Genomic DNA, 16,018 nt, shown 5'->3' with positions numbered 1-16,018 from the left:
TAACCTTCAGATAACCTGAGGTATTGCGGGCCGGCACATACATAGTGATGCCAGAGGACCAGTTTTTGAAGGAATCAAAGTTAAGCAGAAAAATATTTTCTGATCATTTAAAATAATGGTGTGGAAAGGAACAAATGTGAAATACATCAGCCTGGGTGTTCTTCAGCTTTTTAGGATCTGCAGAAAACTCCTTCCAAAAACAACATAGTCCAGCTTACCATATACAGGAGAGCATCAGCTTGTAGTGAGAAGGATACAATCAATTTCTTCAAGCCCTTCCACAACTCCCCAGTCCCTCAAAAATATTCCATCAATGTGAAAACAGTTTTACAGAACATTCAAATGAGGAACTGGACTACTAAAGGTACCGCAATATTTTTTGGTGGTCTAAACTGCCACTGGCAGTCTTGTGGTAGATGAATATATGTGTTGCGTTTCCATGGTCAGGTTTTGGTAGGGGAGAGGGGCTGTAGGGTGTCCTCTGTGAGCAGAGCCCAGCAGCTGCCCCATGTCAGACCAGAGCCACCTCTAGCTGGCTCCAAAAGGGACCCACTGCTGGGACTCCTGGCTTTTCCTGCTGGGAGTGTCACAAAAGAGCAACCAACTGTGAAAGCAAGGATCTCAGCCTAGCCAACCTAGCCTTCCTTTGCACAACCCTTTGGAGTCACAGGCAACTTAGCACAGTGGCTTACAGACGAGGACCCACTGAATCTTTCAGTTTCAGATCACACACAAGAACAGTTTTCGTTTAGAGTAGAGTAGAATAGTTCAGCTGAAAGGGACTTTTAAAAATCACCTAGTCCAACTGCCTAACTAATCCATGGCTAAACAAAAGTTAAAGCACATTACTGAGTGCATTGTCCAAACGTCTCTTGAACACTGACAGGCAGGAGGCACCAAGGAGGCACTAGGAAGCCTGTTCCAGTGTTTGACCACCCTCACAGTAATGAATATTTTTCCTAATATTTGATCTCAACCTCCATGGTGCAGCTTTGTACCATGCCATCGGTTCCCAGGAGCAGAGGCCAATGCCTCTCTCTGTGCTTCCCCTTCTCAGGACATTGCAGACAGTGAGGTCCCCTCTTGGCCTCAGTTTCTCCAGAATGATGCCATGAGGGACGGTATCAAAGGCCTTACTAAAATTCAGAAAGATTCCCTTGGATTCCTTTCATCCACCAAGCAGGCAACCTTATCAGAGGAGAGCAGATTACTAAGGCGTGACTTTCCCTTCATGAATCTATGTTGACTAGGCCTTATAATAGCTTTGTTCTTTAACTGACTGACATATATGTGTTTTCATAACATGTATGTATGTGGGTGAATTTGTAATGTGTAGTTAATTTTAGATATACTGTGTCTGAAAAGTGTAATTTCAAGCATAAAAACTAAATAAGAATAATACAATAATGCTCTGGTGAAGCATCAGAAGATAATAATAAAAAGCACTTCAAAAACTCAGGAACCTGGGTTCCAGTTTCGTCTTCCATTATTTCATGTACCTTTTGCTTCAGTTTAGATGAGAAATAAATTAGCTATTCAGTTTTGTCAGATTACATTTACTAGCAAGATTATTGAATGGCAGATTATTTCACATCTGTGTATTTACTGCGAATTAAAAAATTGTGGATTTTTCTTTGTTCTAAGGTATTCAGAGTGAGTGAATAGCAGAAGTAATTCACTTGTAAAATGTAGTACGACCTGTTGAAGGAAGTGAAGGCAGTAGCTAGAATTAGGGTACAACTAGTATTTACCTGTCCCTCCTGTTTAAAAATCTGGCACTAATTTTGGCATATCACAATATGTATAAATAATAATCATTCTGTCACTCCATCATCCTACATGTGTGCCTGCACTTTGGTAGGAGAATAAGAATCTACTGTATTCTTAAATTACTACTCTTTAGTTTAGACCATTTGCAGAGACACTTCAGAAGTCCTCTTGATGTTCTCATCACTCCTGAATGGCATGGAATGCCAAAGTATGGTAAGAGGGTAGCAGTAATTGCTCAGTCGATTCGTTTACATCACAGGACTGTTTAAATGCAGAATTTCAAGTTTAAGCAGTGTAAAATTTGCTCAGGCACTCTGTACAATAACATAAAACTTGGTCATAACCATTTGTGCCCTAAGTTAAAAATAGACTGAAGTCTATTAAACATTTTCTGTATTAAAAAAAAAAAAAAAAAAAAGCATGCAAAAACAAAACTATCAACAAAAAAAAGGTGATGTGTTTGGCCAACTTACAGGAAGAACTAATACTGTATGTTTGAGAGAGCTGCCTAGGACTGGAGAAATCCCTACATAGAAAGATGTGCTCTACAGCTCTTTTCTACTTAAGAGAATGTTGCCTAAAAACATGCAGGAGCAGAGGTTAGTGGAATGGTCTATATATTAGAAAATGCAGAAAGCTGTTTTAAAAGTTGGGATTGTTTGAGGTTCTTTGACTGTTTTTCAGAAGTTGCAAATGAATGACACTAAAACGTGCTTGTGCCTGCTGGGCATTTGCTTCCTGCAAGTATTTGAGTAATCACATTTACTGGCATAAGTATTGTGGAAAGTAAAAACCCATTGTTCTTGGGTAACAAGTGTTTGTGCCAAGCATGCTTGCATGGAGGTTAAGTCTTGAGTACAGAAGCATCTGCCCTATCTTTTGCAGTCAAAATAACATCACAGTCATGTCACTATTGGTAGCTTCTTCGTAATGTTTCAGTTCACCCATGCTCAAAAGCCCCCTTTGTCACAGCAAGTGCAGTTAGCCTTTTAGGGCACATCTGACAGTTCCCACACTTGCAGAGGAATGCAGAGAATGTTATACCTGGTATGTAAGCCCTCTCCTCCACTTGTATTGCAGTCATTAGCTTTAATGAAACACACTACTGACATTTATTAGTTAAATATCCTGTGATCACAGAGAGGGACCACCTCCCACAGTAATTTTAACCAGCATGTCATTTAAAGTATGCTAAGGTTAGACTTCAATAGGCAATTAGAATTATTTTAAATTCATCAAGATTCATTATTTTTATATGTATGACAGAGGTACTTCAGGTTTTTTGTTTGTTTGTTTGTGTGTTTTTTTTTTTTCTCCTGTTTTTCTGCCTTATCTTTCATTTTCTGTAATCAACAACTCTCTCAGTTCCCTGTCACTCCCCCATCTGCCACCAATAACTATACCAAGAATCATTTATACTCTCTCTAAGTGAACATAGTAAGTTGCAGGAGGCAGTCAGTTCCAAGCAGAGCATTCCACAGTTTCTCTATCAATGCAGTTACTCTGTGGAAGATTTTAAATTTGTTGTCTGATGTTCTGAATGACAGAACAGTACCATTTTGGTGAAACTTCTTTGCAGTTGCTGTTTAGAACATACTATACTTATTTCAAGGAAGTCAAATCTCTTCTATTATAGAAGAGACAATCTACCATGAAATTCACTTTAGGTGTGTGCTTTATCTTTGACTTTCCAATTGTGTATGTCCTTTTATGTAAATAGTGAGAAAAACGAACCCTTTACAACACATCTACACACACGCGCACACACAAAAACAAAAACAAAAACAAACAAGCAAACAGACAAAAAAAACTTGGTTACCAAGTATGATTGAGTACATCGGACTGCAGACTGACCAAAGACTTGTAAACAATGGGTCATGCTAGATGGCAGGACATGGCAGTGAAAATCAGAGTCAAACTGTACTTTGCAAATATTTGTAAGTTTATAATTTTGTCTGTTTGCTCTTTTTTTCTTTGACCTACCAAATTGGACAGATTGAACTATCAGGCCTGGATTTCTCATATACAAATTTCTCGTTTCTTCTTTGAAAACTCATGTTTTGGAAGGGAAGAAAAATGCAGGGACTTAGGTGCAGGATGAATGGATCTGTGGATCTGTGCATCTTTAGGGCTCAGGTCCCTATGTGGCCTGGAGTTACCATGTGCTGCAGAGCCAACCCTGATGTGACAGCAAGTTTTCTACTTCTGAGGCAATAATACATCTCTTTGTAAAGAAATGGCCACAATCAATTCACAGTATGTCAATAATGTTCTGTATTTTGTGGATTTTCTTATTTGTCATTGCTTTGTCCTTTGCAACAGCACATGCAGGAAGTGCTTTCTTCATAATATCAACAAAGAATAATGAAAAACAATTGGTGTTTTCACAAGAATACATCTCTGACAGTTCCAAAAGTTGCTCAGTTATATTTCTCACTGGTAATACTGTCAATATGGCCTATACCCACACAGGCAACATTGCTGCACAGTAAGCATCCTAGTATAATTAGGTAAATTGCATTATTCCTGTGATAACAGTCCAGCTGATTGCATTGTGCTGGGATGCAAAATGAGCATGCAATGTATGTGTGTGTGTACAGCAAAATAGAAAACTTGTGTGTTGTTGTTACACAAAGTGTAGTCTTCACAAACCCTGGAGAAGGACTGTGGGTAAAACAAGGCTGAAAGAGTTATGAGAACATAGAAGTTGTGTGTACTAGGAATTTCCCCTAGGGAGTTTCCATCCTACTTCCTCATGCCTCTTCCATAGCTAAATACAGAGGGGCTTCTTGGTAAAGGAGAAGCACCGATGCCTGAAGTTGAGTCCAGTAAAACAATTTATCAAGTGCTGTTGACTACTCAAATTGTATACGATACTGCATTTCTGTGAAAGCATAAAGAAAAATCTGGGGGGATTTCTGGACAACCACCAGAAAACAGCTGTATTCCTACTCATGCCTGTTTAATGCTGCTTTTATAAAGCAGAGGTGCCAGCAATAGTGCTTGAAAGAACAGCACTGCCTAAGGTCATGTTTAGAAGAAAACATTCCTCTTATTCTTGCCCAAGCTTGGCTGCTATGGCTCAGGAAGGAATCCCTTGGGAACAGGGGCTGAGACTTTGGTCCAGTGAGGAAGAAAGGAATCTTAATAAATGACAGGGAAGGAATAGATAAGTTTTTTGTTTGTTTGTTTGTTTGTTTGTTTGTTTTTCTTTTACACAGTATGTTTAAACCTATTAAGAGCCTTTATACTTGTATTATAAAAGCCTGATACATGTTACCTACCGCTTGAGATAGTTTATTTTCCTCTTTGTGGATACATGATCATTTGTTATTGATTCATAAACTGTCTCTCTCTTTGGGAGCACAGGCTGCCTGCCTCAATCTTAACTGTAGCAGTAAGAAAAACATAGTGGACAGGTATTCGTTGGCATGTTTCTCTCACACAGTTATTGTGCAAAGGTTCAAGCATAGTAACCAAGAGTGCACAGGCCGAACTACTCCTTTTTTCTCTCCCCACCTTTTTAATTGCAATGTAACAATTGTACTTCTGAGAGTTACTAGGCTAAATTATCAAGATGTTGTAAAGGCAACATGCCTTTAGTATCAGCCTGGATATTGTTTTAAAGCTGCAGGTAAATATTGCAGTTATATGTAATATTGCAGTTATACTTTTCTTTTCTTATAATTAATAATCATGAATCCTAGTATTACCCTGTGTTTCAGAGAGTACTACTATGTTATCAAACTTCATTTTTGTGGGAAGACTTAGCTTAAGAGTCCAGGCCCATACCCTCAAAACGACTTGGTAAAATATCTTTGCTCCATTATCATCTTCAGAATTCAAGATTGATGTGTCCAGGATTGAATTTTGATCTTATATCTTCACCCAGGATTGTTAATGGATCAGATGCAGTAGACTGCAATACATGCAGTAGGTTGGGCTGAGGCCAGAACATCCATCTCTGATGAATTATCTTGCTTTTGTTGGCTTGGGTCACAACCCTAATGTTAGGTTGATGCAGTGTTTTTGTTTTAACACACACCACACTCCAAAGTATATTTATGCCTTAGTACAAGTGCGGCATACGTTTATTTTGTACCTTCGGGTTTATTTTAATGTTTCCCAAATGTTTTGTAGTGAAAATCTGAAGGTGAGCCACAGAATTGTCTTCACTTTCCAGAAATGAAAATAAACACACTCTCCAGCTATTTTAGCAAGTGTACCAAACGTAATAAAAGAAATTAACTGCCTTTGCTAAGAAGACTGTTTACTGTATTGTTGCCACCTATGACAAGAATGTATATACACACAATTACTTACTGTTAACAGCAACTAAGTCATACACAGTAGTTTCAGTAATTACAGCAAGTGTTCCACTTTCTGAGGGAATTTCTTTTTAGTCTTACTGGGACAGCTGGGGAGAGAGAAGGTAATCCTTAATTTTAGTGTTTAGCTAGAGTCTGCCAAATCTAGTTCTCAGTTCATTTAGTTAGCTATAATTATAATGAATATGATCTCATGTTGGGTTTAGAAACCTAAATACAGTCCCAATCATTTAATGGAAGGTTGTTGCTTATGCTGTTTTAACATGTGCACTTGAACATTTTTGTATGCAAGTTCTGTAGCAAATTTCACCAGGTGTGTGATGCTGCGCATCTGCTCATATGAAGTTAGTCTCTTGTAAGACTTCCTTTGGTAAGGTAAATTGGAAGTATATAATTACAGACTGAGTGTTGGGACAACTCCCTCTTTGAAATGGAACAAAACATACATAGCTGGGCTTTCTGAATTTTTATTGTTCATTGGTGCACTTTGTCCCCAATATGTTCCAGCTAAGGTCTGAATAAAAATGGGAATTCAGAATTATGTGTTCTTCGCTTCTTGTTTATTTTGGCAGGGAGTAGATTTTTGGATCTGTTTTTTGCTTACATTACTTGTCATTGTATTTCATTATCCATTTTTCCTTAACACCGAGAGTGATTATGATTTTTATCTGGACTTGCATTTTTGTAAGGGCTCCAAGCTGCTCATTGTTTTTAATCACTGACCATGTTACATACTTCGTAGACTGTTATACCAGGAGAAAGCATCTAAGTAAACTGTAGCCTACACTTCATGGAGCTTTAAGATTAGATGCTTTTGTCCTGGCATACAGTATACCTTTTAAGTAGAGATGGAGGCTTACTAGCACTTCTCTTAATGCTATCCACTGCCAATGCCTCTCATATAATACTGTCTCTAGCAGTGACACTATGAATGATTGAGTGAGTCCATGGAGCATTTGCAAGATTTTTTTTTACAATATAGCAGTGTTTGTGAAAATTATATTAACAACAACAAAGACTGTGAGCCAAACTCTGCTCTTTTACAGTACACTAGTAAGTCTTGTATCTATTGTATCACCCTTGCTGTATCAGACCTGCTCAGAGCACTAGAAGTAAACTGTATATCTTGCTGATTAGATGGAAGTTTTGGGGAGTTTTTTTTTTCTTTTTCCTTTTTATTCCCCACCCGCTCCCAAAATCCTGATTTTCCATGGAAATGTTATTTTTTCTGAGGACTTTTTCTTTCCTCCCAGGAAAATAAAAACAGTATCTCTCAGTCTGTAAAGAGAAAATAAAATTGACTTAATATTTTAAGCTGGGAGAAGTCCCAGCTGCAAGACAGAGGTGGTTGGAGCACTCAGCATTGTGGTCTGCTACACAGGAGTTTGTCAAAGTGAAGGTGACAGAAGCTTTTCCAGGCAGGGAGATAAGCAAGCCAAAAAAAGTTTCTTTTTTCTTCTTCACAGGAGGAAATTTGCAGAAACTTCTTTTTTTATTATTTTTTTTTTTTTTCAGATTTTACTTTTAGTCACTATTGAGACAAGGAAAACTTTGAAATATATGAAACTTGCCAGAACAAAATTTTTCTGGTGGTAGAAAATGGGGAAGTAATAACATTTCTTGAAAACTTAAGAAAGTTTTTAGTCATCTGTGCCTCTTTTAAACTTTGTTGCTAGGCAGCTCTTTTATAAAAGTCTCTATGTAATGCTCAGCAAATTCATTTCCAAAATTTTCTTCTATCAAATGCTAGGATTAAAATGTTTATGTCAGGAACACTTTATTCAGCATATTTACTCTATCAGTTAGAAACGGACCAATAATAATTTTAAAAGCAGATGTTTCATTGCTTAGCACAAGGAGAAAAAAAGTTTTTCTTTTTAATTACTAGTGTGCATTTTGTTAAATAAGTAGGAGTTTTGATCAAGAAGTAGAATGCATTTTGATCAATGCTATAGGAATATGGAACAGAAGTACAAAATGTCAGGATTTTTGGTGAAATCAATGGCACTGTGAACACACAAATATAAATGTCTGCCACAAGAGAGTTAACATCTTTAGAAGAAAGAATTGTCTAACTTTTGAGAAACTACCCGTTGTGTATTGTTTTGTGAAGGTGGAGGAGGGGAAAGAGGACAGGGGTGGAAATCAAAGGCATGCTGAATTGACAGGGCAGAAGTGCTCCTGTCTTTTCATTGGGCATTGTGGTGAAGGGAAGAGGTCTTGCTGGAGCTCCAAAGACAGATAGGGAAATGTTATGATCAACATTTCCAAGTACAAATGTCATGAAGCAGTTATTGGAGACAGAATTGTGACCAGATGTTTTCATTATTACAGCAAGGTAACCCTAAGAGCTTGCGTTGTTTTTTTGATACTGACTTGTAAGGGTAGTGCTCTTATAAATCCAGTCAGAGACTGTTACATGCGTACGTTTGAATTATGTGAAGTCTCACTGAGTTTAGAAATTACTTCTGAGATATCAAATAATTCCTACCTAATGCAGTTGCTTTAATAGTACATTCAAAATAGCTATTGGCTATAAGTATGTACTCTAAGTACTCTTAAGTATAAATTAATTTATCATTTTGTCTGTATTATTATTCCACATGGAAATCTGAGTTTCTATTTTAAAGTGATACCTATGAACATACTGAAAAAGTTCAAACATGGCCTAAAGGAAACAGTTTTAGGAACTAGAATGCATATATAAAGACTCTAAAACACAATGTTTGGAAAATCGGGTGTATTTAATTCTTTGTTTCTTTCCTAAATCATTGCAAGAACAACTAGTGTAATGGAGGTATTATTGATTGTCTTCTGCCTTTAGTAATTGCTGTCGTCCTGACCCTTTGTCTTTCAACACTTGACTACGCTGTCCTGTACTTCACAAATAATCCACATGAGGATATTGTGATTCTGGTGAAGCTTTATTAAGAATACTGACGTTGCAACCTATTGATTCTCAGGTTCTGCTTGACTTTGGCAGAGGTTTGCTTTACTATGTGTATTCTTCTGGTATAAATCTACTAAACATTTCAGTTGAATATCAGATTTATTTCTGTTATCATATGCATATTGCTCTTTTCAAAAGTGCATTAGGGAAGTATTTCTGATGAGGATTTCTTCTTGCCTTAGTTTCTAAAGTTTATTTAAATGTATGGTTTCAGTGGAATTGTGGTTGGTGCCAGAAGTCTAAGCTATGTCTCTACATACTGATTAGGAAAAATAAGATGAGTATTGATAGATTTATTTAATCGGAGCTGTGAAACAATGTATATATTTGCATTTTTTTCTTTTTCTTTTCCACTTTCCCTTTTTCTTTTATCAATGCTTACATTTTAGTTATGCTTTCAGCATTATGATAGTAATAAGAAATTACTGACTGTGTGGCTTTGTAGATTCTAAATTGTATAGATTTGTTAGGCTTTTATGCTCAAAAGGCTACCTGGAGATTTAATGGAGACCTAATCTCCTGCTGAAGGTTTTTAAGACGAGATTAGAAAAATGGCTGTGTGACTGACTATTTCTGTGCAGGAAGTCAACCAAAGTGGTCTCTGCAGATTTCATCATGCCTTTTATTCTTGTGGTTTACATTGTCAACACCTGTCACTGTTAAAAAACAAAAAACAAACAAACAAACAAACAAAAAAAAACACTAAGCAAGATGATTAATACTACAGATACAGAGGGCAGGTAATGATTATAATAAAACATGGCTGGAAAGAAGATGCACTGGTGCACTGGTAACTTTTCAAATAGGTAGCATCTCAAATATTGGGGCCCACCAACCTGTCTATTGAGAGACCTTCTGCACCTTGATTTCACTTCATTGCACTAAAGGCTACTCTCATTTCATTTCTTTATTTCTATGGGTATGCAAGCCAGCTTGTCAATGCACACACACAAAAAAAAAAATTAATGCCTGCTAGTGTCAGTTTCATCTCTGTTTTGCTTCTAGCCCACCCGGTACTTTGGGGATGAAAGGTAATTCTCCTTCGTATCAAATCAAGATAATTTTGACTAGGAAAGGTGTGAAAGTACTTTTTTCCTCCCTTATATTATAAAATGACTTTTTATTTAGATAGCTAATGCCAAGAAACAGTCAATATTCTCCCACCTCCAGTGGATTGAAGAAAGTTTTAGAGCTTTTTTTTTTTTTTTTTTTTTTCTAGCTATCAGACGACAACATCAAGGCTCCTGTTTCTTTTTTTATTCCTTTCCTTTTTCCAGTACAGCTAAAATATTTTCTTTTCTGTCATTTGTTTTGATGTAGTAGTACAGTCAGTTTTAGACCCATTTTACCATCAGTTGTGAAAGCACTCCAAGTGACGGATGTCTTTCCCAAAGCTTTCAAACCTCTGCTCATCGTCGTGGTCTCTGAGTGCCTTCCATGTAAAGTGGGTGGCAGCAGCAAAGCCCCCAAGCTCTGCTCCTGCTCACCTATTAAACCTGCAGCTTCCTGCACAGTGGGACTACAGTGGCTTGGGCAGGACTGGAAAGGTGCTTCTTCCCAGCTCTTCTTCTTGCACAGGCGACCTGTGGTGACAGCACTTTCAGGCTGTGGATTCTGCAGCCCAGACCTTGCTCCAGTGCCTGAGTTCCTTATCACACCTGTACCAACGCTCACTGTCAGAGTGTATTGCCAGTTAGCGAAGTCCCTCATAACTGAGAATCATGGAAGAACATATTTTAATCACATAGGGTTACTTGTAAACTATCATTTGATTAATAACACTCGGGTTCCTGTAGGGCTTCAACCTTCTTTTGAAATCAGTGACAATTCTAGCAGTTTCATGTTCCAGACAGTTTCTCTGGCAATTTATGGATGTTTTCTGTAAAGTCATATCATTCATATGCCACTAGAGCTTCTTGCTGTTACACGGTAAGGAAATTGTTTATAATGCAAGATTTAATCTTCAATCAGTTGCAACATTTAAACCTGCATGTTGACAAATTATAATTCCTCTTTGTTTCATTGTGATCAGTAATGCAGTAACCCAAAGGACTGCTATACATATAAATACAATATTGTATATATAAATCTATATCTGAGAAGGTACGCTAACCACAGGCTACCAAAGAGTCTAGTGGATTGAGGAAGAAGAAAAGCATGCTTTTATCTGGTGATTTAAAGTTTCTTTGGTTAGCTGCAGGTTGTCAAGCACAAAGGAAGGCTAATCTAAAACAAAGTGAACTAAAGAGAGTAACCAATAAAGCAGAAATAGTATGAGAAATGGGGAGGTAGTCCAGGAGTTATGAAGCCATGTAATATTTTGCATTGCTAAGGGAGAGTGTGTGTGTACTGCCAAGGACAGGTTACAGGGAGAAAGAGGGCAATGGGAAATACCTGGGGGCTCAACCCTTCCGTTTTCATAGCTTGTGATGTGCCAAAGCCTTTAGCTCCTCATCCTCTGGTTGAAATGTTTACCTTCCACCTGTGCTGCAGCTGGCAGCGCTCTGGAAGTTACTGTGTGGAGACAAGAGCATTTCAACAACACGTTAATCTAAGTAAGTATTTCAAGATGGACATTTATAGTGACAGGAATGGCTAAGTAAAACCAGCACCCTGCTCTTCAGTAGAGCAGCTCCAAGTATGCATCCAGAGGGAAATTTACTTTGCATAGTGCCTGAAGAAGTGATTGCAACCACAAACACAGTGCAATGAGGAAAGAATGAAACACAATCTATTCTTCCTTGTGCTCTGTCAACAGCATTTAGCAGTATTTTCTACTTGCAAACTCTATTACTTGCAGCACCGCAGAGGCAAGAGTTGAATGTAGCTTGACATTTGGTTCGCAGGCTGAGTGCAGGAAGCTGGCACTTGGGAAATGAATCATTCTTAGTGAGTGGAGTGGACAGAGAGGTCTACTCAGAAGTGAGGTCAGACTTGGTGCGTTGGGATGCCACTCGTCATGGTTTTCAAGGCAGAGTGGATTACACTTTTAAAAAGTACATTCTGTTATGATATAATTACATGCAAGGAAAAAAATACTAATACCAATTAAAGGAAAATGACCATGAATATAGATAGCTACTATGAAGAATTATTTTAGAACTATTACAATATCAGGATTTTCATCCATTTCTGTTCCCATAACTGAGCTATGGGTACGATGTTTATCTTTCACATAATTCTTCTCCTTATACTTTGTGAAAATGACCCTTAATTGTAGAACATGACTTTTCCCTAAATGGACAAGAAGCATAATTCTTATACGCAATGGAAGTTGCCAGTAATGGTTGGGGGGGGGCACTGTGTGTTCTTCTCTCGGTAACCCCATAAACAACAGATTTCTTTTGTAAAAAACTCGGTGATTTAAATTAGCTTACAGTCTCTGTATGGATTTATGAATTATGTTTTTGATTAAACAAAAAATACTGTTCTTGCATGTAGATAATGTAAAAGAAACATTCATTCATATAGATAATCCATAAACTTTACAGGTTTTATTATTTATAAGCTTTATTTATCTGTAAGGTTTATAAGCCCATACATAAGAAAACAAAGTGTTGAAGAACTCTATTTCTGTTACAGGTTCACTTCAAGCTTATTGCTAGGACACTTTCCATAATTTAAAATCTAATACTATAATAGTGTCAGAAAAATGACTTGGAAAGCTGTAGTACTTCTTTCTACATATTATTTTGATTTAAAAAAAAAAAAATTCATTAGGACTTCACAATAATAATGGCTATTAAGTTCACAATATGGAAGTAGTGGCCAAGAGTTCCTGAATGTTAACTCCAGGTGTGCCACTACCTGTATCACCTTGAACAAATTCCCTATACCTAATATGTGATTCTTTTGCTCATGTGAGCAACATCTTATTACCTGATTTATTTTTTTATTTTTATTTTATTTGTATTATTTTATTACCTGACTCACATACACTGAAATTTGGACCTTGAAGTGGACCGTACAAAATCTTGAGAGTGTAACTGAAAATTAAAGGGTGTTAGTATTGACACTGTGCATGAATTTCAACCTTGAATCAAAAACTTTAAAAACTAATAATCTCAGAAGTCATGTTCCTCAATTCTTCAATTCTTGTCCAAAGTCAGTGTATCAGTGCAAATACTCCAGTGTTTTGTAGGCTTTGGTTCACTCACAGAGTCCTAAATAGATGACCTAATTTTTCAAATAGAAAAGTCTCTTTGGCATTAACTGAACCTGGAAGTGCTCGCTACTTTGCAAAAACAGGTCACATAGCAATTTAATATGCACTCAGGAGTTTCATTCCAGGCTTGTTTTTTTTTTAAATATTCATCATGTTAGTCGTAATATATACATGCCAAGAGAGTGATGTATGCATTGCAGCATAAAATGCAGTCAATATATAAATTAGTAAGTATTGAACAAACCAAGTTCATTTCTGAAACAACTGATCTGCAGAGCTGCCTGGGCAGATGTTTTCCAGAAAAGTCAGATATGGTTAAAAAATAGAGGAAAAAAGATATCTTCCTTCAGTTTGACGTCTATCTTTTGACATGAAGACTTTTGAATTTTCTTGTCTTGCTAATATTCTTGAGTGGAATCTATTAGATAGCAATATATTGCTGATCTATAGAAAGAAGACATCAAGGGATAATAATGTACACAGAAGACTGGATAAAGTGACTGGATGAATGGCTTTTACCAATTTGTGGTTTAGACACTTTCAAACCACAAATGAGAATAGCAGGCCATCTTTAATAGCACTTTGGACTGATATGGTATTACTTTGCATGAATAGTTATTAATCAATTTGAAAACATACAGTAGGTATTATGCGCGGGTAATAATGCTTTGCCTGTTTTCAGGAATGCTTTGGATATTAATTATATTCTCCAAACACAGTGCAGATAGTAACTGCTAAGTGTTATTATTATGAATTGTGTTTGTTTAAGATTTAAAACTGCTGGAGTTGCGCAAGTCCCTCAGTACATTATGAATATTTCAGCAGTGCTTATGCCTGACAAAACCTAAATCAACAATCATTTCAAAACGTATTTGCTTTTACACAATATAGGTAGTAATTAATTATGTCTTTTGCTGGGGGCAGAAGAAGAACTGGAACTGACCTCAGACCTCCTGGCAGATCCCCTAAGCTTTAGCTTTTTGCTGAGATTCCTATCAGTCTTACTCTCATATGCAACTCTTTTTCTCTTGGAAACCATAAATGTTAATGGTTTCCACTGCCTTCAGTGGAAGCACATCCCTTTGCGTCTCCTCTATCATTCTGCTGCGTCATTCTCTGCTTCAGGAGTGCGCTCCTTCAGAGAGTAGACTCTTTTCAACATTTTCTGTCCTGTCCATCTCCAGAACTGTTTCCTGTTTCTTATATTTTTCTGGGCCAGATCACCGCTATGCAAAAATCAAAGACTTGTCGAGACAAATGCACAAATATTCTCTTAACCTGTCAATTACTGATTAAGTACTTCACAGTTGTAGTTGAAGGAATCACCCATTAAGAACAAGGTTTTTTAGAAGCATAGTTCGTCCCTAGAAGTGATTAACCTGTTTTCCACATGAATATTAATATGTCATTTGTTCCCCTATTCTATATTGAATAGCATTCGTTTTTTTTCTGGTATTTCTGTTATATTTGAGTATGCAGCACTAAAACATTCCAGAAGTTGCAGTTACATAACTGTAATAGAAAAACAATATATATTATATGCAGTTTCAACTTTTGTTCTCATTTTTACATCTAAGTAGACTTCAGTGGAATGTCAGAATATCAATAAATAGGTCTTTGGAGCGTAAAGGCTCTAAGACTCCAAAGAAATGTAAGCCATTTATCAAAAGGCTACTGCAAAGCAGTAATTTGAATTTATAAGATGAAAAATAATTTTAAAATAATAGTGTATATATATATAAAGTCAGAACACAATGGCAGTATGCAACCCTATAAAAACAAGCAGTATTGTTACTTTTATGTAAACAGGCTACTGACTATTCATATTGCCAAGAGGTAAAAGAATTTTTGTAATAAACTCAGTATTATGAACTGTGAATGTCAGAAGGTGTGAAAAGACTGGGCATATTAATCAATCAAAGTATGACTTTGAGTTATGAACTTGTCATATGGATATGAAAAAGGAAAATCTAATCATAGACCATATCAGGCAATGAATTACCACTGTTATATTGCTGAAATCTCATCTGGAATACCATATCAACTTTAGTCAGCCTTATTTCAGAGAGATGAATTCTCACTGGAGCAGGTGCAGAAAAAGGGGTATTAACATAACCAGCAAATGTGAATCTACCTCTATGTCAAGAGGCAGAAACTGTGTAACATAGTTAAGCAACTGCTAGGAGGTAATATGCTTGCTGTCCCCATATAAATGCAGAATACAAACATAGAAGGGGATTGGATCGAACAGAAGTTGCACAAGGCAAAAGTAAATTTTAATTTTAAAGAAAAGGATGTGAACTGGCTATGAAACAGTCAGAATTTGTCCATCTGTCTGTTGAATAATACTCTAGGCATGTCTTTCAATAGGAGTTGAAGGAAAGCTATGAGGAAATTACTTGTATTTTCTTATGGGCAATTGTAAAAATGAGAGTTAATCCACAGAGATCCAATTCATTCCTTTGTTGTCTTTTCCCTAGTGCAAAAGACCACTTAAGACATTGGTTTACATAACCAGAAAAACATGTTGAGGCAGATTATTTGGCATCCTTCTTGCTGTAAAAGTGAAACACACATATTGCGTGTTTATTAATTAATTAATTAATTAATTAATTTTTTCTGTATTACAAAACCCAAAACCAGTAAAGCAAAAGTATGTATCCATTAATCTTTAGCTTTAACGGTACCTATGTTAGTATTAGTATTAAATCCTATATTAGATCTTTTATACTGCTTTGGAGCTAAAAAAAAATAATAAAAAATAAAAGGTACGAGTTAAAGCAGGTCTCTGTCTTCATCTCTTGT

General features: G+C 36.7%; 1 protein-coding gene across 1 annotated transcript in view; it reads left to right on the top strand.

Moving 5' to 3' along the window:
- ARHGAP6 (Rho GTPase activating protein 6) overlaps nt 1-16,018 on the top strand; it is a gene marked incomplete at its 5' end in the record, with an annotated part of 309,381 nt that overhangs the window by 252,283 nt on the left and 41,080 nt on the right. The gene's annotated exons all lie outside the window — the stretch shown is intronic.

The sequence above is a fragment of the Netta rufina genome (genome assembly GCF_964035555.1).
Source record: "Netta rufina genome assembly, chromosome: 1".
NCBI lineage: Eukaryota > Metazoa > Chordata > Aves > Anseriformes > Anatidae > Netta > Netta rufina.
This window is presented reverse-complemented; position numbering and strand designations above follow the sequence as displayed.